Genomic DNA, 27631 nt, shown 5'->3' with positions numbered 1-27631 from the left:
AAGAGATGAATGTAATGATTCGTAACCACAAGCCAGGCGACAACAGCAAAAAGAGGTTGAAAAAGAGGACAGAAGAGTTGGGGGTAATGAAGCTCTACGCCCAGAAGGGGAGAGCATACAGGCAGGAAGCTTTAGCGCTAAATCAGAGAGAGACGGATATAGGGAAACCAACATCCCCACCTTATGTCACGCAATTGCCGGTGGGCACTGTGACAATAAGAGGAGAATATGAGGAGACGGAATTAGGGACCCCCGCTAGGTCAGAAACCCCCGCTAGGTCAGAAACCTCCGCTAGATCAGAGACCTCCCTTAGGCGAGATACCCCCCCCAAACTGACCCCGCAGGATCTCTATCCGAAAGCCCTGGCGGCATATGGCGAGACAGTACGTCGGAAGTTGTATACTGCAGAGGAAGAGGAGGTAGAGAACCTGGGCAGGCAGAGGGAGGGAGTTGGGAGGAAGATAGAGGAAGAGCCCCGTCAGAGTGTGGCACAGCAGACATCAGAGAAACACGGAGCGTGTGGCCACACTAAACTGTTGAATGAGGAGGAAGATGAGAATGACACGAAACCAGGACAGGAGAAAGGAAACATTACAGGAACCCTGACTTTCGCCTCTACATTCGTGGGAAGTGTGACAAGCACAGGCCAGTTTCCCCTGCTAATAAAGGGGAACGATATCTTTCACATGCCATGGTCACCTCTAGACATCGATGGTTTAATAGTAAGACTACCGGACCTTTCAGAAGGAGCCTCCAGGTGGATCACGCAGTTTGAGGAAAATACATCATCTTTTCCGCTAGCAGTGGGTGACGTCAAATCCCTGTTGACGCGTTTGCTAGGAGTTGGTGCCTGCCGGGACATCATGGGTGATACATCGATGCGAGTGGCATGCGACACGCAGGCCCATGATGGAGACATATTCAACGCGCATAGAGCGGCGTTGTGGTACAAACTCAGGAATCAATATCCATCACGTATTAATCCGGCAAAACTGGCAGGCAACCCCATAATGGAGACGGAAGGGCCTGGCGCCTATGTGAACAAAGTACTGAAGGAGTGGAGAGGTGAGCTAGGACACAACCCAGAAATTGACCCGTTGCAGAGAGCGATGTTTAGAGAAAGTGTGATGAGAGGGCTTCCAGAGGTGGTTAAGAATAGACTGGAAGACGTGGTGGGGTTAATGGACATGACTTATCCTTTGTTCTGTGCACATGTAACACATAGTGTGGAGAAGCAAAGGGCTCAGGAGCAGAAAGTCAGGGATCAGGATAGAAATGACGCAAGGAAGTTAACTCAGCAACAACTGCAGCCCCAAAGGAGGCTGCAGGCAGTAATGGTGTCATCTGCTACCTCTCCACCCATGCAGGACCAGGGACCCCCGCCTGCACCTCAGGTAGTGAGAAGCTATGGCTATAGTTCACAGAACCAGGCGTCCAGGCGGCAGGCAGGGAATGGGCAATCAGGCCCACGGTTTACACAGGGACCGGGGAACGAACAACAGTTTCCCCGTTTCCACTGTTGGAACTGCGGCATGCAGGGACACAGGGAAATGAGATGTAGGCAACCATACCGTCCCGGCTCGGAGTATGGAAGACCCGTGCGCCAGGGGGAGTCACAAGGGCCCCACGACCAGGGGGAGACAGGAGGGCCCCGAAACCAGGGGGGTAATCACTAGGGGTGCCCAGAGAATGCGACGGGGGGAAATCAAATGATTGTGGTTTCCAAGGGAGCTGAGCAAGAACCTATTCTGCAGGTCCTAGTGGAGGGCAAATTAACAGAGATGATGGCAGACACTGGAGCAGGTTTTTCCTGCATAAAGCAAAAATACGCCGCTCACTTACCCCAGTCTGGACAGTATGTTCGGACGGTCGGATTCTCGGGAAAAACACAATTAATACCCACATCAGATCCAATCTCTATGACGTATAACAACAAGACCATAACAATACCTGTATTAATTTCGGACAGCACCCCGCGCAATCTCTTGGGACGAGATGCAATGTGTAAACTAGGCTGTAAAATCCTATGTACGCCTGAGGGGATTCAAATTGAACAAGACGTGTACCAAATGATGCTACAAGGGACGGGGGAGAAAGAGGCCACTGTGTTCTGGCTGGGCAACATAGATGCAGAGCTGCAAAGGGTCTGTGACCCCTGGGAGCCATTTCTGAAAACCCAACTGCCTCAGTCTAGACAAACAAACATGGAGGCACATTGCACACTACAGTATTTGACGAATAGTGACCTAGTTAGGAACAAGGCATGGTTGCAGGGACAGCCCGAGCAGGTGCAGATGAACTCATCTACGATAATTGTAGGGAGACAGGGCGCGGCGTTGAGGGTTAACACAAGTAAGTATCTACGGGAACAACATAGACTAAGAGACGCCGCCCCACACATCACTCTGAGAATAAATCCTGGTTACGAATCCGAACATCTAGGTTCAATGATACAGGAATCCGAGACTCAAAGGTGGGTCTCCACGGAATCTCCGCTAATTTGGAACAGCGCAGATGGGAGTTTCATAAAAATAATGATTTCCTTTTCAGTTTTGGCAAAACCGCAAGTAATCAGATTACCAGGAGACCCTTGCGTTATTCCAGAGGCGGATGCTTTGCTGGAACAGGACATGTTGGCGCGCACCCCGGAACGGTTGTGGTCAAAACACGACACAGATGTGGGTCTAATATTGTCGGCACAGCCAGTGAAGGTCAGGTTAAAGAAGGGTTGTAGACCACCCTTTATCAGACAGTATACAATGAAGCCAGAGTCGGAGGAAGCTATATCACATCAGATTGAGGGACTGTTAAAGGGGGGAGTGCTCGTCCCTTTCAAATCCAGATGTAATACACCTATCCACCCAGTGCTAAAGGCGGACAGGGCTAGGTACAGACTGGTACACGATTTGAGGGCGGTGAACGACGTGGTGTCTGGACCAGAGGCGGAAGTCGCTAATCCACACACCCTCCTGACAAACATCCCGAGTAGCTCGCAGTACTATACGGTCATTGATCTCACGCAGGCATTCTTCAGTGTTCCATTGGAAAAAGAGTCTCAGTATCTGTTTGCTTTTACCCACAGGGGGAAACAATACTCTTACACCCGGTTGCCACAAGGGTTCGCGCACTCGCCGCATTACTTCTCGAAGGCGCTCAAGGAAGACTTGCAAGGAGTGTGCGACACACTACTCAGCACGGTTTTACTGTATGCAGATGACATTCTAATCTGCTCGGATACACGTCAGCAGTGCCATGAGGACTCCATCAAAGTTTTGAGTGGATTGGCCGTGGGAGGCCACAAGGCATCCCGTTCAAAACTGCAGTACTGCCAGCCAAAAGTTGAGTACTTGTCTCGCGTCATTCAAAAGGGCATAAAAAACATCTCACCCACGCAACTCGAAGCTGTATCCAAGGCACCTAGGCCATTGACGGTCCGACAGATGATGACGTTTTTAGGGATGACTGGGTACAGCTCTGAGTGGGTGGAGGACTATACGATAGCGCCAGCGCCGTTGAGGATGATGATAAAAGAGGCGGGTACAGACAAGCTTCGCGCTCCCTTGACATGGACCGAGGAGGGGGAGGACGCGTTCATAAACATTAAGCGTCTGTTGTTACAGGCCCCTGCCCTGGCGCTGCCGGATTATGAGAAGTGTTTCCACCTATTCGTCTCACATAGAGCGCAGCATGCGACAGCTGTCCTGACTCAAACACAGGGGGTGAGTGGGAAAAAACAACCGATAGCATATTACTCTAGAGCTCTTTCGCCGGTAGAGCAGGGTCTGCCACCTTGTTATCAGGCCCTGGCCGCAGCACATTTGATGTATGAGAAGGCAACGGCCGTGACAATGGGATATGACATTTGCATTTGGACACATCACAAATTGGCAAACTTGATTGAAAGAGGCAAATTTGTTCTGACCAGCCAACGGCAACAGGCTTACATGAGGCTCCTGCAGTACTCGGACGTTACGATAAAAACATGCCACGGCAGTAACCCGGCGGATCTGGTACCACTCCCGAGCGAAGGTCAACCGCATGAGTGCGAGGTGGAGGTACAGGCTTTCGTGAAACTCCGTCCTGATTTGGGAGTCGACCCGCTCGCGATAGCAGAACTCTCACTTTTTGTGGATGGGTCCTGCTATCGGGAGGGGGAAAATTTAAGGTCAGGATACGCCGTTGTACAGTGCAAACCTAACGGAGAAACACTAACAAGAAAGGCCGGACAATGCATGCAACCATGTTCGGCCCAGCTTGCAGAACTAATAGCACTAACAGAAGCATGCATAATAGCTAAAGATCGCACGGTTAACATCTTTACAGACTCTGCTTATGCGCATGGCGTATGCCACCTATTCGCGGCCATTTGGAAGGCAAGAGGCTTTAAGAAATCGGACGGCTCACCGATCCTTCACCACAAGCAGGTTGTGGCGCTTATTCAGGCTGTAAAGTTGCCCAAAAGCATTGCTATCGTAAAGTGCCAGGCACACAGAAAAGACCTGTCTTTTGTGATGACGGGAAACAACGCGGCGGACGAGGCCGCGAAGGCGGCGGCTGCGGTGCCGTCCACGGCTGTTCTGATGTTTGCGGCCGAACTGACGACTGAGGTAACTGAGGATAATTTGAGTGATCTTCAGGACTCAGCCACGCAGGCCGAGAAACAGTCGTGGACGGAGAGGGGGGCTGTAAGGGGGGCAGATGGTCTGTGGAGGAGTCATAACGGTTTGATAGTCGCCTCCATCGATCTTCTGTCCTTGGTGATACCTGAGGCTCATGGTGTTGATCACTGTGGAAGAGCAGAGACCCTGAAACGAATCACGAAAATGGGATTTTGGTCCCCAAAGCTTCAGGCACAAATTGACGTTACACTAGCCAGGTGTTTAACATGCTTACAGGGCAATGTGCGCAAAGGAGTACCGACAGTGGCGGCTTACACACCCCTCCCTGAGGGACCATTCAGACATCTGATTATGGACTACACGGATTAGGGAGGGGGTAGGCGCCCCGAACCTCTAGTCCGTAACAGGCGGCAGTGGGCTCGCAAGAGTCTGGGCGCACGTTAAACACAATCCATATAGTGCTGGGGAGAAACTGAAGGCCCTCGTGCGTAACGAGGTATGAAATAACATACCACTGTGGTACCGTCTAGTCGGCCCAGGAAACGTCGCACGTAAGTTGGTGTGGGCACTGGGTGGTACGTGGACGACAGTCCACACCTAGGAGCAGGGCGGTGCACCGGAAGGGGCACAGCTCCTGCCGTGAACAGGCAAGGCTGGCGAAAACGGTCAATATTTCCATGCCCAGAGCAAGTGGGGTGGGGACAAGACCGTCGGTTTCTAAACTGAGTGGCTGATAGGTACTACGGACAGTCAGCCGCTTGGGGTCCTGATTTGATGACGGACTATGAGGTCGCTATCGACTGGGTCGCCAGCCGGTCAGGAGAGCGTTATGACCCCTGCTTATAGTCACAGAAACGCAGGAAGTGGGACTGTGAGTGACTGGACAGTATGGGCATAAATGCACTTGGCTTAATGTACAGTCAGGCCACAGTAACCTTACTAGCCGATACAGGGTTAGTAGGCGAGCTGTGCTTCTGTGATCAGTGTTTTTGAAAAGAAAATGCTGGGAAGCAGAGGGATGAGGGGTGTCAATTCAGAGGAATCTGGATTGTCTCTCCTAAGGTTGGAAAGGGACCCAGCCTTAAACTGCACCTGAAGGTAAAATAAGGGGACTGCTTCCGTTCATGAGAGGAGACCTTACCGCCGGAAGTGGAGACCTGCATCTCTGTTGGGGGAGAGGGGCCGATGTCGGACAAGGCAGTCCTGAGAAAGGAGCTGGTTGTTGCGTCGTAGCGGACTGCCTAAACCTTACGGGGAGAGGTGCATCTAAGTAGGGGAAGGAGTGCATCCGAACGGGAGGAGGGTACTCTTAACTGGAAGGAGGTTAAAAGGGTCAAAGCGATGATAACGCCAGTGCAGGGCAAACGATACCTCCTGGTAGTAGAGGACTGCTTTAGTCGCTGGATTGAGGCCATTCCATCTAAACACAAGAACGCGGACACAGTGATCAAGTTCCTGTGTCGCGAGGTCATTCCGAGATTTGGAATTCCCACGATATTACAAAGCGATAATGGCCGCGAGTTCATCGACAAGGTGGTTAAAGGGCTGATGCAGAAATTAAGTATAAAACAGCGCCTTTCCTGTGTCTATAGTCCCGGGTCGCAGGGAAAGGTGGAAAGGGCCAATCTGGTCATTAAAAACAAACTGTTGAAAATCTGTATGCAAACTAAGCTTAACTGGATTGATGCTTTGCCACTTGCCCTGATGGCTATTAGAAGCAGCGTAAACCGCCAAACACAGCTAACACCGCATGAAATGCTTACAGGCCGCAGCATGCCAGCACCGCCATTTAGACACCTGGCTAGGGGCCCGGCATTAGATATTTTTGAGCAAGATCTGAAAAAATATCTTCAGCAAGTGACTAAAATACATGAAGCTGTGTTTCGACAGGAGCAGAGAAAGGAGAAAAAGGGGGTGAAGGAGGCGGAGAAGGAAGCCACCAAACCGAGGCTGATCCCTGGGGATCTGGTCTTCGTAAAGGTCCACAAGAGAAAGTGGTCATCACCCCAGAGAGAGGGCCCGTACGAGGTGATCCGATCGACTGGAACGGCAGTCCAAGTCAAAGGATCAACGACCTGGTTCCACTTCAATCACTGCATAAAGGCCAGCGGCGATCTCTTGGGGGATACAATCGATCGCAGTTATGCAGAACCCGACATGGAGGGCCCAAGACGGCAACTGGAAGGTGCAGTGCCTGCTGATGCTCCCGCAGATGTTGGCAGCAGTGTGCGGACGGTCGGCCGGGCGCAACGACGTCATTGAGAACCGTCACGGTCGACCCGTCCTTGAGGATGACGGGTTTGAGTGGGTAGGAGTCCCACGGGGTCCCGCTCAGGCTCAAGTACCGGCAGGCTTTCATGACCAGGCTCAGAATCAGGCGCCCCCTCTGCCCTCCATCGAGGAAGGGGGGGAGAAGATAAGACTACAACCAAAAGGGGTGTTTCCCGGAGGACCGCAAGGGCATGTTTTTGATTTTGACCATTCCCCCGTTACAGGCGGGGATACTTACCATTATACTAACGAGGATCGGGTTGTGGGGGTAGATAGGAGGGTTGAGCCTGTCCCGAACCAAGCACAGGGGACAGGGGTGAGGGGAAAAAGGGAGGTCAAGGACGCTGAGTCGGAAGAGGTGGGGGGACAGGATATGTTCCAGAGGACAGCCGGAACGTTGAGGGACTCAGTGGGCTCACTCTGGGCCAGGTTGAGGGGTTTGCTTCCTTCCGGGGAACAAGATGGGGGCGACTATGACTATGACGAGGAAGACCCGGAGGCTGACCCGATGTATAGGGCGGCTTTAGGGAATGAGTGGTTTAAGTGGGTCCAGTACACGAGCGCGCAGAATCAGATAGAGGATTGTTATGTCTGCTTCAAGGCACGTCCGGATAGGCTGCTGGTGAAGGGCACGAAGTTCAGTTGGGCTCAGTGTGACAGGGACGCAGAGGCATGCGAGGGGCCCCATAATAGTCGCCCTTGGTGCGAGGCAGAGTGTTTGGGGTTTCTCGGCTCTAGTCGTTTTAAGGCGGCAGGAAACGTCACGGATTTCAAGGATGTCACTATGCGGGAACGTTGTAGGAAATTGGATGTACGTGTGCAGGGGGTAGCGACGGGGTTGCCAATACCCAGAGGTGTCAAACTATGGCTGACCAAGGATTTCGAGTGCTTGCAAAAGGAGGGGACCCGGGACGTAGGGGAGGTGGCAGAGGGGCGGTGCACTACTATTTGGAGCATCACGACTAACTGCACGAAAGAAGGAAAGTGTGGACACGGGGTCGTGTTAAAGGGAGTGGATACCAACCCACGGCCTGTAGCTTGCCCTTTTCATGTCCAGGATATGGCACTGGCGGACCAATACTGGCTCTGCGGCGGTAGGAGGTTGAGGAATACACTTCCTTTAGATTGGTCAGGTAGATGTGCCCGGGTTCAGGCGATCATGCCAATGGTGGTCCTACCATTATCAGTGACGGAAGGACCTTCTGAGTCTCCTATCTCTCGAACGAAGCGTAGCTACAAGGCAGACCCAAGGGTGTATCTGGACAGCATAGGACAGCCAAGGGGCATTCCAGCCGAGTTCATGGCTAAGAATGAGATTGCGGCAGGGTTTGAGTCTATTCTGCCATGGATATCGGTCAATAAGAACACCGGGTGGATCAACTATTTGTTTTACAATCAGCAGCGGTATCTCAACTACACCGAGGAGGCGTTGGATGCAATGGGGGACCAGATGCACGCGACCAGTACGGTGGCGTGGCAGAATAGACAGGCTCTGAACTGGTTAATGGCGGAGAAGGGTGGAGTCTGTTCCATGTTTGGACAGTACTGCTGCACATTCATTCCGACGAATGTGGGGCCAGGGGGAAAGTTCTCCGAGGCCATGGCTAAGCTGAAGGATTTGAGGGAGGAGTTGAGGGGGAATTCTGGCCGGAATGAAGAATGGTGGGGGAGTGGGGTGTTGGAAAGATTGGGACAGTGGGGAAGCATAGTGATGCAGACGGGGATATCCATTGGGGTGGCAGGGTTGATATTGGTTCTCCTTTTCTGTTGTGGTATGCCTCTCTTGGGTAGGCTGGTAACTTCACACGTAACGAGCCGAATGCTGATGGTGGGACAGGAAGAGATTGAGCCACAAATCGGGCCATGCCCTCAGCTTTATGCTGCCTTAGAGGGAGACGAGGGGATAGAGGATTAGGGGTATGGTGAGGTAGGGACATTTTCTTTTTGTTGGTTCAGTTTTGTTTGTTTTATTCCTTTAACTAGGCGTATGGTGAGGAAGGGACATTTTCTTTTTGTTGGTTCAGTTTGTTTGTTTTATTCCTTTAACTAGGCGTATGGTGAGGAAAGGACATTTTCTTTCTGTTTGGTTCAGTTTTGTTTGTTTTATCCCTTTTACTTCAAAAAAAAAAAAAAAAAAAACATGTAAAGGTTTTTTGAAGACGTTTTGTATTGGTTCTTTCCTTTAAGAGTGACGGGGGATGGTCTGAGTGATGGTTTATTTTTTATTATTTTTGTTTATTTTACTCATGGTCCTGGTCAAACCGGAATGGGAAGGGGCATCGGTATGGAATGGTACGGAGTGTCGGTTCTGAGCCTGAGGAAGCATTGAGAAGAAGTGGTCTGGGGATCGGTTCTGGGGACTGGAGGGACAAAGGGGGGGGCTAACGCAGTGGGCAAGATGGGCACCTCCCGTCGAAGATGGGGGGACACGTGGTGAGGTCGGGACCAGCGCCTCCCGTCCAGGCATGGGGACATGCTTCTACGGGGACTGGAGGTGTGGCGTGGTGGTTGCTGTATTGGCAAAATGTGACTTTTGGCAATACGGTGAGGAGACTATGGCGTGGGCATGGAAGGGGGGCTGAGCGATGGACACTAGGACTCAATGTTATGGAAGAGACAATGTCATTTTTTTTTTTTTTTTGGGAGGGATGTTCTATGTTTAGTTCTGACGGTCAACTTCTCCTTTCCCTGATGAGAGTCGCGGTTTCCGGCCGGAACTGTGGCTCATTTGGTAAGCGGTGGAGGTTGGGGGGATTTGTCTGTCAGGTTAGGATTATAAATTGGGGTATTTTGTTGATGTTTTATTATTACTCTTGTTCGGAACGGTTTTGTGTTTTGGTAAGAACGGTAGTCTGCCTTTGTTGGTCCGTTAGGGGTCCAGTGAATGAAGTAAGGTTTCTTGTTTAGTTAGACATTTATAAAATTTATTATATGGCTAGGTTTCTGGTTTAGATTAGGCATTTAAACTTTTATTATATAATTGTGGTTTCTCGTTTAGTTAGACGTTCACATTTTCTTGGTTATATGATTTGGGTGGGACTAGGGATAGCCCCAAATGGGGGAATGTTGTGGAAAATGTGTATACGGGGGTGGAGGTAGGAAAGGGGTTAGTCTTGACTAGTTTAATATAGGTCAACTAGCAGGGCTCAAAGACACTAGGGCGACAGTCTGGCTGATGTTCTTAAAACAACCTCAAGTATAGGACAGATAGACATTTCAAGTAAATCACATCTTGTTCTTTTCTTTTTTAATCTTGACTCCAGCTTTGTCTCAGGACGATAAACCTTTAGACTTATCTTCTGTTTTTATTCTCTCTTCTATGTTAAATCTATGTGTCATCTTAATGTACGTCATGTCATATCTGATATAATATGTTACGTCATCATATCTGTCATGTCGGGGCAGGGCTGGGAAGGTATTATCTGGGGGAACGGGGGGTTGGGGAGTCAGAGTGTTTTTCTTCAAACTGTGGTGACCGTCTACTGATCCATAGCTTTTGCTGTTAAAACTTCTTTTCTTAAATAAATTACCTACTTGTTAAAATTGGAAATATCGTCTCCTGCTGTGTTAAACAACCATCAGCCACAACAATAGCTTTGGCTCTTACAAACGTAGAATAAACATTTACAGACTTTCTTTTTAAATGGACATTTGCATGTCTAGGGACATCTATGGATCTCAGGGAAAGATGTTTTTATTAAAACGTTTTTATTAAAGGATAAAAACTAAGGATTTGTATAGTCGACTTTGATTGGCAAAAAAAAAGATTTAAAAGCATTCCATTGCAAAAAAATTACATGCAAAAAAAATTCAAACTTTTTTTTATCATTACAGTAGAAGTACAGTATAGTATATTTTTACAGTAGAAGTACAGTATAGTATCCTTTTACTAACCAAGTTAACGTGAACCAAGCTAAACGTACCTGAAATAGGTGCTGCAGCAACACAGGATGGCCTTGTGGGCGTTAAACTCAGTGCTGTTGACTTTAATAACCACATCACAGAACCTTCCCTCCAGACGCAGCTCATTAATGATTGTACAGGACATTGTTTCCTTTTCCATGTGGGGATTTAAAATTGTATCTACAGAATATATTCAAGCTTCGAGACAAATAGCCGGACACAACAAGTGAGATCTTCACTTGTCTTCTGAGATGTGAGATCTTCTGAGAGAATTGTTGAATAGATACACAAATGTTCTAGAATGTTTGATTATGACATCATACTGTGACATCACAACAGAACATCATACTGTGACATCATACTGTGACATCACAACGGAACATGTTTGAGTTCCATTTGAATAATATAAATAATATGTTTTTTTTTTATCCACTTTTTCTCCCATTTTCTATATTTTCTCCCATCCCAATTTCGTATCATCCAATTCAACCCTCCCCTGTCATGAACGCTGTTTCTTGCCTCCCACAGGCCGGCTGCAATGTGGACTAAGTCATACATAGCACAAGTCCCCTCCGGTACTTGAGGTAACAGCAGTCGCATCTTTTCACCTGCGCAGCTCGATCTCTCAGTGGTGAGGAGTAACGCGTGGGAGGCTCACGCTGCCCCCGACACTTCCTGATTCCACTGCGCAGGCGCACCAACCGACCTGTAGGAGTCGCTGTCCACAACGCCCGATCCCCACCCATCATTTTCTCACCCCCTAATACGGCCAATGTGTATTAGTACGGACGACCAGCTAAACTGAAAGCAAATGTGGAGCGCTGGGCTCGCCCAGCGTCTCCAGATTTTGTGGCGAGCGCCTTGCCCACTACGCCACGTAGCCGCCCATAATATAAATAATATGTTGATGTAATATAATGTAATGTAATATTATATATTATAATATAATGTAATAATAAAGTATAATATATTTAGCTCCCATTTTAATAATATAAAAAATATGTTGATGTAATATAATGTTATATATTATAATATAATGTAAGGATTCTTAATAGGACTAGTTGTTAAAGATCCCTAAATATTCAGCACAACAATTGAATGAGGTTGGAGTGGGGTGGAATTTGGCAATGATCACGTGATGATCACCAGTACGACACATCTTCAGTTGTGTTCCCCGACCTCATTGGGTGTTTCGGCCATTTATCACAATACACCCTCTGCCGAGGTTGGCCCACCACAGGCTGATCAGGCCTGGGTGTGTGTCGCACAGTGGCACCACGTGTTCATTTAGCAGCCCATGATGCGTCTCTACGTTTCAGCCACAACCAGTGACTGCTCCGTTCTGCTGCAGTGGCAAGTTCTTTGATTGCCTTTCGTTGGGCCTGTCCTCTGATCCCTACTTCCTTCAGGAGCCTTGTGGTGGAACTGGCTACAAAGCCTCTGCAGCCCACCTCCACTGGCCACACCTTCACGTTCCAGCCCCGCCCCTCTGCTTCAGCTGCTAAGTTGGCATATCGCAGCCTCTTCCGTTCAAATGCCTCATCGATGGCTTCCTCCCATGGGACCGTCAGCTCAACGATGAAGACACGCCGGCAAGATTTGGACCAGAGGACCAGGTCTGGGCGCAGGTTGGTCGCTGCAATTTCAGATGGGAAGGTAAGCCTCTGGCTGAGGTCTACCCGCATTTCCCAATCCCGGGCTGCGTTCAGTGGGCCTGAGTTCGGAGGTGACGGCTTGGTCCGCCGTTTCTCCCCTTCCCGGATGAAGGTTGTTTTCCGTGGGAAGGTAGTTTGGGCATTTAGAGGCATGGCGTTGGTGGTTACTCTCTTGTTCTCAAGTTCGGCAGCCAAGCACTTCAGTACCTGGTTATGGCGCCAGGTGTATCTTCCTTGAGTTAGACTGGTCTTGCAACCCACTAAGATGTGTTTGAGGGTTGCTGGGGCTGCACACTGGAGACAGGCTGGGTCCTCTCCATACCAGAGATGTAGGTTGGTTGGTGAGGGCAGGACATCATATGTGGCTCTGATGATGAAGCTTAGCCTATTAGACTCCATGCTCCACAGTTCGTTCCACGTGATTTTCCTCCTCTCCACGCCCTCCCACTTCATCCACCGGCCTTGCTGGGCTTGAGAGACTGCCTTGGCACACCTGGCTGCTTCCTCCTGGTGGCGCACTTCCTCCACCACCATGTGCCGCCGTTCGGTTGGAGTAGCCTTTTGCCATGTGGGTGTAGTTGCTTCCAATCCAAGGCCCCCTCTGCCATGTTGGACATGCCCCACTATATCCCGGTGTCTGAGGGCGGTCTTTGCCACTGCAACTGCTGCAGATGGCTTCCATTTCCTCCCCGTTGCTAGGGTTGGAGCAGCACCTCTGACGAATGGATCCCGGGATTCTGTGAGAGTCATTTCCAGCCTTGATTTGGCACATTTGTACTCCTCCACCAGGCTTGAGATTGGTAGGGAGAGGGCTCCGTTGCCATACAGGCCTATGCTGCTAAGGCCTCTCGGCAGTCCAAGCCACTTCCTCACATGTGCATTCACCAGTCTCTCCAGCCGATTGGCATGGGATAGAGTGACCTCATAGATGGCAATTGGCCACATGAGACGGGGCAGCAGTCCAAACTGAAAGCACCACAGCTTCAGCTTCCCAGGGAGAGCAGTGTTGTTGATCTGCTTGAGGCCAATGATTGTATCCTGCCTGAGTTGTTCCACCTGCTTCGAGTCTTTGAGTTCTGCGCTATACCAGCGGCCAAGGCTTTTGATAGGCTTTTCCAGAACAGTTGGTATTGGCTCGTTGTTAACGTGGAACCTCTCATTGGCGAGCTTGCCTTTGACAATGGAGATACTGCGGGATTTGCTTGGTTTAATCTCCATTCGTGCCCATTTGATGTTTTCCTGGAGTTTATCCAGCAGGCGTTTGGTGCATGCCTTTGTTGTTGTTATTGTCGTCATGTCATCCATGTACGCCCTGATTGGAGGAAGACGCAGCCCGCTCTTCAACCGTTCCCCTCCAACCACCCATCGGGATGCTCGAATAATGAGCTCCATTGCCATGGTAAACGCCAGTGGAGAGATGGTGCAGCCCGCCATTATGCCTATCTCGAGGTGCTGCCAGGCAGTTGTACTGGCCTGTGCTGTAACACAAAACTGGAGGTCTTGGAAGTAGGCTTTGACCAGCCTTGTGATGCCCTCTGGGACTTGGAAGAAGTTGAACGCTGTCCACAAAATCTCATGAGGCACTGATCCGAAGGCATTGGCAAGATCTAAGAAAACCACATGCAGGTCTTTCTTCTCCTTCTTGGCCGTCTGCAGCTGGTGCCAGATGACACTTGTGTGTTCCAGGCATCCTGAGAAACCACTTATCCCTGCCTTCTGCACTGAGGTGTCGACAAAGTTGTTCTTCTGCAAGAATACTGAGAGCCTCTGGGCCACAACACTGAAGAATATCTTTCCTTCCACATTCAGAAGACTGATCTGGCGGAACTGGTCGATGGTTGAGGAGTTCTTCTCTTTGGGAATCAGGATCCCTCCTGCCCTTCGCCATGCCTTTGGTATAATTCCTTTTTCCCATGCCACTTTCATTAGCTTCCAGAGGTACTTCAAGACACCCGGAGTGTTCTTATAGAGCCTATATGGAACGCCGTTGGGCCCAGGGGCTGAGGCTGTTCTTGCCCGCTTTACTGTGCTCTCAACTTCGCTCCATTTGGGGGGCCTTGTTTCCAGCTGGTGCTCAGGTGGTTGTATTGGTGGCATGTCATCCGGAATGCTGGCTGGCACATGCCTCTGATTGTCAGAGTATGTCTTCCTCAGGTGATCCTCTAGTTCCCTTATGGGTACTTTGAGGGTCCCAGTTTTCTCCTTGACAAAGAGATCTTTGACAAACTTGTAGGGATCTCTGTAGAAGGTGGTCCTCATTCGCTCTTTCTTCTTGTGTTGCTTTCTCAAGCATTCTGCTCTTCGCAGTGTTGCAAGACGCTGCTTGATGTCCCCCTGTAGAGCCTCAAGTCCTTTCCTTTCCACTTCTGTGGCCTTCTTCCACTGCTTTCTCAGGCACCTTCTTTCTTTCACAAGTCTTTCAATCTCTTGTTGTCTCCTGGACTTGAGATGAGCTGATGGTTCCTTCTGTGTCCTAAGGTTCTGACTTTTCACCCCAAATCTCTCTGCTCCATAGCTGTAAATGATTTCTCCAATCTTGTCCAGCTTTCTTTCCACGCACCCTTTCAGACCTTCTAGAATATGGATAAGGTCTGTGTCGGTGGTTTCCCACTCCTTTTTCTGGCAGGATTTAGGCCACAAGATTTGAGGCTTTCGTCCGTTCATCTTCCTCTCTACTGCCGTCTGTGGCTGGATGGGCTCTGGACTCATGTCCGTTGGTGGATCTGTGCCTGATTGAGCTTCGTCTGGGGTTCTGATACCCTGTGGACTGTGGTGAATATCCTGCCGCTGGGCTTCACTCGACTGATTTGGCCTACCTCTGAGGAAGTAGTGGTCAATGCGAGGCCCCTCGCTAAGCTCTCTCAGGCACTTTTTCCTGCCCTGGTGGATCTTGAGACCCCTCTCTGATGTTATCTTTTTCCAGCCACAGATGCAGCTTTGTAGCTTGTGTCCTGCCAGTGCGGTTACTCCGTCAACTACTGTGCTGATCATTTGATTCGTTGTCGTTTCCGTTCCAGGGTCTGTTACCGTGTGGTCCGCCGGTGAGTCATCTTCCGCCCCCGCTCTCGCAGACTCAAGGGGTGTTTTTCGTTTTAAACTTTTCGTAGCCATAGTTGGGTGGATCCAAATCACTGTGTAGTGAATGGCTCCTGCCAACACGGGGAGCTAACCCGTGCCAGCCCCGTTGGGGTCTGTTCCCTCCTGTCAGCTGTCTCTTCAGGCCGTCACCAGGTCTTTCCCAGGTTGTCAGCTGCCCTTTCGCAGCGGTCACTGGTTTTGACACCAGACATCAGGATTCTTAATAGGACTAGTTGTTAAAGATCCCTAAATATTCAGCACAACAATTGAATGAGGTTGGAGTGGGGTGGAATTTGGCAATGATCACGTGATGATCACCAGTACGACACATCTTCAGTTGTGTTCCCCGACCTCATTGGGTGTTTCGGCCATTTATCACAATACATAATAATAAAGTATAATATATTTAGCTCCCATTTGAATAATATAAATAATATGTTGATGTAATGTAATGTTATGTAATGTTATATATTATAATATAATGTAATATAATAATAAAGTATAATATATTTAGCTCCCATTTTAATAATATAAATAATATGTTGATGTAATGTAATGTAATATATTATAATATAATGTAATGTAATAATAAAGTATAATATATTTAGCTCCCATTTGAATAATATAAATAATATGTTGATGTAATATATAATGTAATGTAATATAATATAATATAATGTAATATAATAATAAAGAATAATATATTTAGCTCCCATTTGAATAATATAAATAATATGTTGATATAATATAATGTAATGTTATATATTATAATGTAATGTAATAATGAAGTATAATATATTTAGCTCCCATTTGAATAATATAGACATGTCTAAGAAAACATGACATTCTTTAAAGTCTTAAAATAAAATACATTTAATTTAAATTAGAATAAATGTAAAATAATAATAACGTTATTTATAGTATGTAAACTGAACCGACGCGGCGTCAGCGTGTGTGCAGCGGAGCGGTGATGGTGTTGTTGCGGGGGGTCACGTGCAGCGGGGCGGTGATGGTGTTGTTGCGGGGGGGTCACGTGCAGCGGAGCGGTGATGGTGTGGTGGTGGGGGGTCACGTGCAGCGGAGCGGTGATGGTGTTGTTGCGGGGGGTCACGTGCAGCGGAGCGGTGATGGTGTTGTTGCGGGGGGTCACGTGCAGCGGAGCGGTGATGGTGTTGTTGCAGCGGAGCGGTGATGGTGTTGTGGCGGGGGGTCACGTGCAGCGGAGCGGTGATGGTGTTGTTGCGGGGGGTCACGTGCAGCGGAGCGGTGATGGTGTGGTGGCGGGGGGTCACGTGCAGCGGAGCGGTGATGGTGTGGTGGCGGGGGGTCACGTGCAGCGGAGCGGTGATGGTGTGGTAGCGGGGGGTCACGTGCAGCGGAGCGGTGATGGTGTGGTGGCGGGGGGTCACGTGCAGCGGAGCGGTGATGGTGTTGTTGCGGGGGGAGGTCACACTGCAGGTCGAACGGGCAGACAGTTACTTCTGCAGCGGGAGTCGTGCCCTAGCGTTGAACGTTGTTAGCGTTAGCCTGTTGACTAGCTCGCATCTGCACGTTTAGAATGTATTGCACACTTGCATTATTTTAAAAATGTATATACATATTTTTGAATATATCTTTGGGGCGGTCAGGTGGCGTAGCGGAGATTGCGTTTGTCACCAACGCCGGAGATGCTGGATTCGCGTGTTCGAATCCAGCTCCCGGCGTTGTCACCAGCTTGGCTGGCCGTTCACACTAATACAATTGGCAGTATTAGAGGGTGGGAAAGCTGGCGGGTGGGTCCTGGGCGTTGTGGACAGCGACCCCTACAGTTCGGTCGGGGCGCCTGCTCAGCAAGGGTAGGATCTAGGGAGAGATAGTGCGGCCTCCCACACGTTACACTCTCCCAGTGAGGATCTGCGCGGCCAGGCTGGCCTGCCGGCAGGCTGCACATGCGTCGGAGGAAAGCGGCCTCTCGGACCAACAGTAGGGGAAAGTGCGCAGCAACCAGGAAGGGTGGGATGGGAGAAAAATCGGAAAAAGAAGGAGGGGGAAAAAGATAATAAAAAGAAATATATATATATCTTTGATTGTGTATTCTTATTTTCGATTTTTGACTACCTGGATGTTTATTGTGAGCGACCTGTGTGCTGAATTTCCCTCTGGATTAATAAAGTACTTGTATTCTATTTACCCATCTGCGTAGATTATTACGCTAGCGTTATTTTACAGTCTGTGGTTAGATCCTCAGGAGGTACTCAGTGTTAATGGTAGAGTCTAGTACAGGGGTGGGCAATTAATATTTACAAAGGGGCCACATAAGAAACCTGAACTGTGTTGGAGGGCCGAACCAATGATAACTTGAACTTAATTCTGCTCAATATTCATTATCTCCCATTGTAAAAAGTAGTAGATATTTTGATTAGCTGCTACTGGTAATCAGAAGAATAAACATAGAGAAATATAGAAATAATAAACAGTAAAAACTAAAACAATCATTACATCAGTGTTCCATTTTATTTTCAACTTGTTAAGCTTCACAAACACTGAAGAGATGTTTTGCAGTTATGATGTTAAAAGACATGCAATTGATCAACTTTATACAAAAAGCAATACAGTAGTTGTAAATGTCTTGGGCTGTATCACGTTAGCCTAGCTTGGCTGCACGTTAGCCTAGCTTAGCACAATGAATGGAAGCGGATAGTGCCGGTTAGCTAGGCTAATAACGTGCAACCAGATAGCTTTCTACTGAATGCACAGAGACACACAGGCATTATTTATTTCTAGCATGATTCATTCATTGACTCGTTCTGTACAAAGCTATCTGGCTGACTTCTCCAAAGTCCAGTTATTATTATTAGCCTAGCTTAGCACAATAAATGGAAGCGGACTGTGCGGGTTAGCTAGGCAAAGTCATCATTGGATTCACTCTCGCTCGCCGGCTCAGTCTTCATTGAGACCGAGACAAAATAATAATAATAATGGCCTAATATCTGTCCTCTTCACCGTGAACAGAGTTCTCCAATATGAATGCTAGCTGCTGCCAACGCTAATGCTGTGTTGTCTGCTCAGAGCTAAGTGTTGTAGAGAGAGACACACACTGAGCTGACAGGCGCTCGCGCACGCAGACCACACCCCTCCACGCAGACCACACCCCTCCACGCAGACCACACCCCTCCACGCAGACCACACCCCTCCACGCAGACCACACCCCTCCATGCAGACCACACCCCTCCGAGGCTCCAGCGCTTGTTATGCAAAGTAGCCAGGTGTCGAGTGGAACACATTCCGGAGTGCGGACTTGCGGCGTGCTCCTGCTCAAAGAAGTTTGGTACGCCGTTCTGATCGACCGCGTGCCGGACACGGATGCCCGCGGGCCGTAAATTGCCCAGGTCTGGTCTAGTAGTTGGTACTGGTAGACAGGGGTGTAAAGTACTTGAGTAAATTGTACTTTGTTACAAACTGTTTTGGGGGATTTGTACTTTACTCTAGTATTATTAGGTTTGTATACTTGTAGTTTTACTCAATTACATTTCAGAGGAAAAAAAACATACTTTTTACTCCTTACATTTTAAATGCAGACCTACAAAGTACAAAGTACAAATTTTGCAGGTCCAACCATTTTAATTAGTATATTTGTTTCTCTGGCCGAACTAACGTTAACGTTATTAATCCTGCAGCCGGACTTTATTTAAAAACAGCCAATCAAATCCCCATCAATGGAAAATTAACCCACCCATACATGCTGATTGGTCCTTGTGCAAGACTAGATCTTTGATTAAGCACCTGCTAATATCAGAAGAATAATTTCATATCAAATGAAAACTTGGCCCACGATGGAATGAGTTTGAGACCCCTGGGCCCTCATTCATCAACGTGACGTAGAAAATGTTCTATTTCCATACTTAAGCACGGAATTTAGAATCTGTGCACGCACAAAAAAAACGGGATTTATCACACGTGCGTACACAGGTTCTACGCACACCTGTCTTGATAAATATGACTTTGATCCTACGTTTGGGCTCGTGCACTGTTTTAAGTATTTGCATACCAGAACCGCCCCGATTAACCATATACGGTAATGGACACCCCCATGAAATGTGGAAAAATGGACTAAGCCGAGGGAAGCGTGTTATGTGACAGGCTGACAGACGTGTACACGTACGGTGATGTCGGATATGATATCTATTAACCATTGCTGCCTGGGCAGCGCAAACACTAATAAAGACCGTGCTGGAATATGACTGCCTTTTCCCGTTTTGTTTGATTAATACCCAGGGATTAAAGTTCTCCTCAATTTTATTCCAAATCGCGACGGATTTTCCGTCAATTTTCTACCTGCTGCCTATGATTTCTAGAGGCATACAATCTATTTTGATGTCAGTATTGGGTAGCCTATATAAACAATAATACGAGAGTATATACAAGAACAATGAATCTCACTGCCATGTATGATGTAGCCTATACGACATGTGTAGCCTGCCTATATGTGATCAATACAAACTTGAACTTGAATTCCATCATGTCTGTGTGCGGGTCACTGCGGGAACTCACAAGGCTGTTGTCACAATGTAAATAAGAACGTGCACTGAAAAGTTACAGTATGTAGTTGGTTGATTATTTGTATGACAGTCAGTAAACCCTTGCGAAAAGTATCCGTTTTATTTAATGAATTGAAAACATGCAGCATGCCTTTCCTCCCGGCATGCAGCAACAACATGTATCAGGCAAATGCGCATCGCAACATTGACTGAGTGGAATCCCTTTCTATTCACATAACTGCATTTGTGATGGAGCTTTGACAGCTACAGTAACAGTCTATTGCTCGATCCATCTCCAATATCACGATGGACCGTGCCGGTGGCAAAGACCCGAGGGTGGAGAGGACTTGAATGAATTCCATCATCATATTTATATGTTGTGTCTGTCCACTATGTTTGTTACTTTGTTATCCCCCCCCCCCCCCTATCTATGTAAAGCGACCTTGGGTCTCTTGAAAGGCGCTATATAAAATGAAGCTATTATTATTATTATTATTATTATTATTATTATTATTATTATTATTATTATTATTATTATTATTATTATTATTATTATTATTGTTATTATTATTATTATTATCACATCTGTGCGGGAGCTCACAAATAGACTGTTAGGTCGCTTTCACACAGGGGCTGTTTGGTCCGGACTTTCGGACCAGAATTCGATAGTCCGGTTTTTCGGGTCTGTGTGAATGCGCGTCAAACTCAGTCCGCGGACCAAGCAGGCGAACTCTGGTCCGCCTGAAAACGTAGGTCTCGGTTCGGCTTCAGCGGACCAAATGCGAACCAAATATAGGAAGTGATTATTATTACCACTGCTTGCAGCACTCACTGCAAAACAAGCACACTGCATCTAATCTCTCTATCTATCTATCTATCTATCGATCTATCTATATATCTATATATCTATATATATATCTAACTGTGCATCTTGGGAAGAAGGAAGAAAAACGCGGCTTATTATTATTACCGAGGGGCACGGCATTAATAATGGATCAATATGCCACGTCTATACTATTATTATTATTATTATTATTATTATTATTATTATTATTATTATTATTATTATTATTATTATTATTATTATTATTATTATTATTATTATTATTATTATTATATTATTATTATTGGTCTACAAGTTGTTTAGCGAGAGGATGGTGGTAATGTGCTTCAATAGAACAATGGATCAATGCCATGTCAAAACTCGCTCCGCTGATCTGGAGGGCTCGCAGACAGTCCACACACACGCGCGCGCGCACACGGCTTGCAGCCACACACACATTTCCACTGTCCAATAGACAAGCGCCCTTTTCGACCGCATGACATTGTTCAGAAGGTCTCGGTGCGCTGACAGATTTCTCTATGTGAACGCAGGGCGAACCAAATGAAGAATGCAACAATGTTGCAACTTCACCCCCAGAACCGCACCGAGTCCACCAAAACTATATGTGAAAGCGACCTTAGTCTCAGTGAAGTTTCAACGGAGGTCATCTATTCTAACCAACAAATTGAAGTAGAAAGCATTTCGTGACCAATCTTATTTGGAAACATGACACACAAAATAATTCGCTTTTTATTTTAAACAATATTTAATCGCGTTTGGAGGTTGGTGTTCTGCGTCTGCCCCCCGTGCCAAACAAGCAGGCCAACCTCTTGTTCGCGTGTGAGCCCGTTATAATTACACTACTGTTGCTATTTTACAATGAACTATAATGAATTACGGGGCATACAGAGGTTGAACACGCCAGTGTTGAAACTAATGCACGGAAGCCTATTTCCGCTTTGAAAGGCAGCGCATATTTACATTTACATTTACATTTAGTCATTTAGCTGACGCTTTTATCCAAAGCGACTTACAAGTTCTGTACGACAAGCCATCAGGAAGGGCACAACTCTATCAGCTGAGCAACAATGTTCATCAAAGTGTTGAGTGCTACAGTGTAGGTTAGTTTATTAGGACAAGTGCATGACAGTACGGTTAGTTAGGGTTATTTTTTTTTTTTTTTTTTTTTAATTCAGATAATGGTTGAAGAAGTGCGTCTTTAGTCGACGGCGAAAGATTGGACGTGATTCGGCTGTCCTAACTGGGGTGGGTAGTTCATTCCACCATTGTGGGGCAAGGACTGAGAATAGGCGACTTCTCTTTGATGACCCTCCCGGAGCTTGGATAGGAGTAGGTCTGAGGCGGCCAGAAGATGCAGAGCGTAGGGGTCTTGAGGGTGTGTAGTTAGAGACCATTGACCGGAGGTAGGCGGGAGCGGTTCCCTTTGCCACACGGTATGCTAGGTCGAGGGCCTTGAAGCGGATTCGTGCAGCAATGGGGAGCCAGTGCAGGTCCCTAAGAAGTGGGGTGACATGGGCCGACTTCGGTAGGTTTGAGATCAGGCGGGCCGCTGCGTTCTGAATGAGTTGAAGAGGCTTAGTGGCAGTGGCCGGGAGGCCAGCGAGCAGTGCATTGCAGTAGTCGAGGCGGGAGATGACTGTTGATTGGACGAGGAGTTGGGTGGCTTCTTTTGTCAGGAAGGGGCGTATCCTTCTGACGTTGCTCAGGAGGAATCGGCAGGTTCTGGTCGTCGCTGCGATGTGAGCAGAGAAGTTCAACTGGTCGTCGAGGACAACACCAAGGTTCTTGGCCGTAGTAACGATATTCTACCACTGGGCGTCAGCTAAGCATGCTCAGAGCTGCGTACACATAAGCACGAAGTCAAGTTCAAGTTGAAATTGATGAATCCCACTCTTTGCTTAGAAATGGTCGTACGCACAGCTTAAGCACATATCTGTGCGTAAGTCACGTTGATGAATGAGGGCCCTGGTCTATCCCTTGCATAAAAAAAAGTTTTTACTTTTACTTTTTAGTACTTAAGTACATTTAAAAGTAGAAACTTTTTGACTTTTACTCAAGTGTGTTTAGCCAGATTTCACTTAAGTATCATTTCTGGGTACTTTTTACACCCCTGCTTATGGTGTATATATGGGGAGTGTGGAGAGGGGCGTCTACATGAATCTATGATCCCAATAAATTCTACTTTAACTTTTGTGTTTTGTATGCTCCTTTGTTTTTGTGGCTTTTTCATCAAGTTAATAAATCAATACTAAGATAACATGATGTATATGTGGTTGAATCATCCTGACTTTTCTTCTGTAACACACTAATTTTAATATGTCCTATTGAAATGTTTATGACTCACAGATATGTCAGGATGGTGATTATGATTCCCTAGTTGAGAGTGGTTGAGGGTAGGCTAGGTTGGTTAAGGATAGGTTAGGCTAGGTTGGTTAAGGATAGGTTAGGCTAGGTTGGTTAAGGATAGGTTAGGCTAGGTTGGCTAAGGATAGGTTAGGCTAGGTTGGTTAAGGCTAGGTTGGTTAAGGATAGGTTAGGCTAGGTTGGTTAAGGATAGGTTAGGCTACGGTTGGTTAAGGATAGGTTAGGCTAGGTTGGTTAAGGATAGATTAGGCTAGGTTGGCTAAGGATAGGTTAGGCTAGGTTGGCTAAGGATAGGTTAGGCTACGGTTGGTTAAGGATAGGTTAGGCTAGGTTGGTTAAGGATAGATTAGGCTAGGTTGGCTAAGGATAGGTTAGGCTAGGTTGGCTAAGGATAGGTTAGGCTAGATTGGCTAAGGATAGGTTAGGCTACGGTTGGCTAATGATAGATTAGGCTAGGTTGGTTAAGGATAGGTTAGGCTAGGTTGGTTAAGGTTAGGCTAGATTGGTTAAGGATAGGTTAGGCTAGGTTGGGTTAGGCTACGGTTGGCTAATGTTAGGTTAGGCTATGGTTGGTTAATGTTAGGTTAGGCTACGGTTGGTTAATGTTAGTTTAGGCTAGGTTGGTTAATGTTAATGTTAGGCTACGGTTGGTTAAGGTTAGGTTAGGCTATGGTTGGTTAATGTTAGGTTAGGCTAAGGTTGGTTAATGTTAGGTTAGGCTAAGGTTGGCTAATGTTAGGTTAGGCTACGGTTGGTTAATGTTAGGTTAGGCTAAGGTTGGCTAATGTTAGGTTAGGCTACGGTTGGTTAATGTTAGGCTAAGGTTGGCTAATGTTAGGTTAGGCTATGGTTGGTTAATGTTCGGTTAGGCTATGGTTGGTTAATGTTAGGTTAGCCTACGGTTGGTTAATGTTAGGTTAGGCTATGGTTGGTTAATGTTAGGTTAGGCTACGGTTGGTTAATGTTAGGTTAGGCTAAGGTTGGTTAATGTTAGGTTAGGCTAAGGTTGGTTAATGTTAGGTTAGGCAATGGTTGGTTAATGTTAGGTTAGGCTATGGTTGGTTAATGTTAGGTTAGGCTATGGTTGGTTAGCCTACGGTTGGTTAATGTTCGGTTAGGCTATGGTTGGTTAATGTTAGGTTAGCCTACGGCTGGTTAATGTTAGGTTAGGCTATGGTTGGTTAATGTTAGGTTAGCCTACGTTGGTTAATGTTAGGTTAGGCTAAGGTTGGTTAATGTTAGGTTAGGCTAAGGTTGGTTAATGTTAGGCTAGGTTGGTTAAGGTTAGGCTACGGTTGGTTAAGGTTAGGCTAGGTTGGTTAAAGTTAGGCTAGGTTGGTTAGGCTAGGATGGGTTGGTTTAGGTTATGATTAGTTTAGGCTAGGTCATGGTTAGGCTAGATTGTTTAGGCTTGGTTAGATCATGGTTAGGTTGGTTATGGTTAGGCTAGGTTGGTTAAGGTTAGGTTGGTTATGGTTAGGCTATGTTGGTTAAGATTAGGTTAGGCTAGGTTAGGTCATGGGTAAAAAGCTTATATTTTGGTCAGTGTGTATCGTTTAAATTCTAGTTTCAAGTTTCAAGTTTCTTTAATAGTTGTCATACAGAAGTACAGAATACTTTTGTACAAAATGCTTCTTACTGTTGCGCTCCAGAGACTGTGCATGACAAGATAAGTATGAAATAAAAACATAGTAAAAATTAGAAGAAAAAAAAGAGGTCACAGTGTTCAGTTTAGACATATGTACAATGTTCGTAGACGTAGTTACCATACAATATACAATACTGTGCAGTGTACTAATATACAATACTATATAGTGCAAGGCATAAATGGACGAGGTGCAGTTTAGGTACAATTCACAGTAGGTGTACGAGTTGTAGTGCAAATCCTTTATCAATAAATATAAAGTGTAAGTGTGTTTGTGTGATCTAAAGTGTGGAGAGTGGGTGCTGCAGTGTGTTGTTTGTTTGAGTGAGTGTGTGTGTGCGTGTGGGTGTGTGTGCTGTGTGCATTTGATGGTTGTTGCATAGTGATTATTGTTCGTTTAGCGATTATTGTTCGTTTAGCAGCCTGATGGCCTGGGGATAGAAGCTCCTTCTGAGTCTTTCTGTGCTCGCCATAAGACTCCGGTATCGCTTGCCTGACGGCAGCAGTTCAAAGAGGCAGTTGTTCGGGTGGCTCGAGTCCTTAATAATTCTCTTAGCCTTCCCCTTGCACCGCTTGTTGTAAATGTTCTGGAGGGTGGGAAGCCCCCCTCTAATTGTGCGTTCGGCTGAACGTGTCACTCTTTGTAGTCTGCTACGGTCTTGTGCAGTGCTATTCCCAAACCAGGAGGTGATGTTGCCGGTCAGGATGCTCTCTATTGTACATGAGTAGAAGTTCCTAAGGATCTTCTGACTGACTTGGAACTTCCTTAGGCGCCTGAGGAAGTAGAGGCGTTGTCGTGCCTTCTTCACAACACTGTCAATGTGTGTGGTCCATGTCAAGTCCTCGGATATGTGGGCTCCGAGGTACTTGAAACTGTTCACTCTCTCAACTGGTGCCCCGTCGATGCTGAGGGGGCTGTAGTCCTTGACCCCCGACCTCCTGAAGTCCACAATCATCTCTTTTGTTTTGCTGACGTTCAGGGAGAGGCAGTTCTCCTAGGTCAACAGTAGACGTTTTTTGTATTAATATGTCATATTGGCTGATTCTTTTCTAGGTAAAACTACAAAACATAACATGGTATATTCATATTCTTCAAGAGTTTGATCTCTAGATGGAAAATATGATATTTGGAACTTTTTTAACCCGTCATCAAATCATAATACATCTGTTTTACTCCTGTGTTTACAAACGTTATCAACGTGAACAGCCACAAAATACAATCAAAAACACATTATTTACATGTTGTCTAGTGTTAGTTCTAGTATCAAGAGCTCAGTCATATTGACCTGTTGTCTACTGTTAGTCATTGTATCAAGATAAGATCAGATATGATAAGATATTCCTTTATTGATCCCCTTGGGGAAATTTCAGGCGCTCAGTCATTTAACTAGAGATGGTAGAACGTAACAAATTACATTTACTCAAGTTACTGTACTTGAGTAGATTTGTTTTTAGGTAAAACTACAACTTGAAGATATCTTTTAAGTATTTACTTCTACTTTTACTTGAGTATGTATTCGTGCCCTAAGAACACTGAGTAGATCTGTCATTTACAGTAAAACCACAGTCATTAAGTTACTCCTACTCTTAGTACTACACATAACCCTGGTCCACTGACACCAGAAAACCCCCATTTTCTGTGGGCTATGACTCTATAATTAATTGGCATAACAAGTTGATGACTGCATGGAATCAATGTGTCATTTCTAAGTGTGTCTTTTACCAATGTGTGTAACGCCAGACCAGCTCATGGATGGACATCACCCACATCAGCTCTGTGATACATGCATAAACGCACATGTGTGCATGCACACACACACATACACACACACACACACACAGAACAGTGATTTGAGGTCTATAGCACTGGGGCCATTAAACGCCGATCCACGCTGGAACCTCAATACACAAAGGCGGGCGGAGGGAAATCTAGCCAATCACAGATCATTTATAAGAAGAGGACTCCTTTTCATTGGTTCGCTCTGTATTGGTTTGCATGGTGATATCTTGGTCCTCTTCTTTGATTGGTGGGTAGCAGTGCTTTACATCATGTGTGTGTGTGTGTTGTAGTGGTAGAGTATGTATGATGCATGTTTTAAGCATCACATTCCCCCACCCCCCTACAAGGACCACAATGGAAATAAGCTCTGAGCTTTTTTGTGTTTCATCCTTGGCAGTATATCCCGACTGTGCTCTTCTGTCACATGTTTATTTTTATATTGTCAAATAAAGTCATTCATTCATTCATTCATTCATTCATTCATTCATTCATTCATTCAGTACGGAGGAACACACTGTGCTGTGGTGTCGCTTCATCTCTGAGAGGTTAGACAGGACAGAGAGATGAGATGTTAACATCATGGACAGAGAGATGAGATGGTTAACATCATGGAGAGAGAGATGAGATGGTTAACATCATGGACAGAGAGATGAGATGGTTAACATCATGGAGAGAGAGATGAGATGGTTAACATCATGGAGAGAGAGATGAGATGGTTAACATTATGGACAGAGAGATGAGATGTTAACATCATGGAGAGAGAGATGAGATGTTAACATCATGGAGAGAGAGATGAGATGGTTAACATCATGGAGAGAGAGATGAGATGGTTAACATCATGGAGAGAGAGATGAGATGGTTAACATCATGGACAGAGAGATGAGATGGTTAACATCATGGAGAGAGAGATGAGATGAGATGGTTAACATCATGGAGAGAGAGATGAGATGTTAAC

Source organism: Notolepis coatsorum, assembly GCF_963971535.1.
Source record: "Notolepis coatsorum genome assembly, chromosome: 11".
In the NCBI taxonomy this organism is placed as follows: domain Eukaryota; kingdom Metazoa; phylum Chordata; class Actinopteri; order Aulopiformes; family Paralepididae; genus Notolepis; species Notolepis coatsorum.
This window is presented reverse-complemented; position numbering follows the sequence as displayed.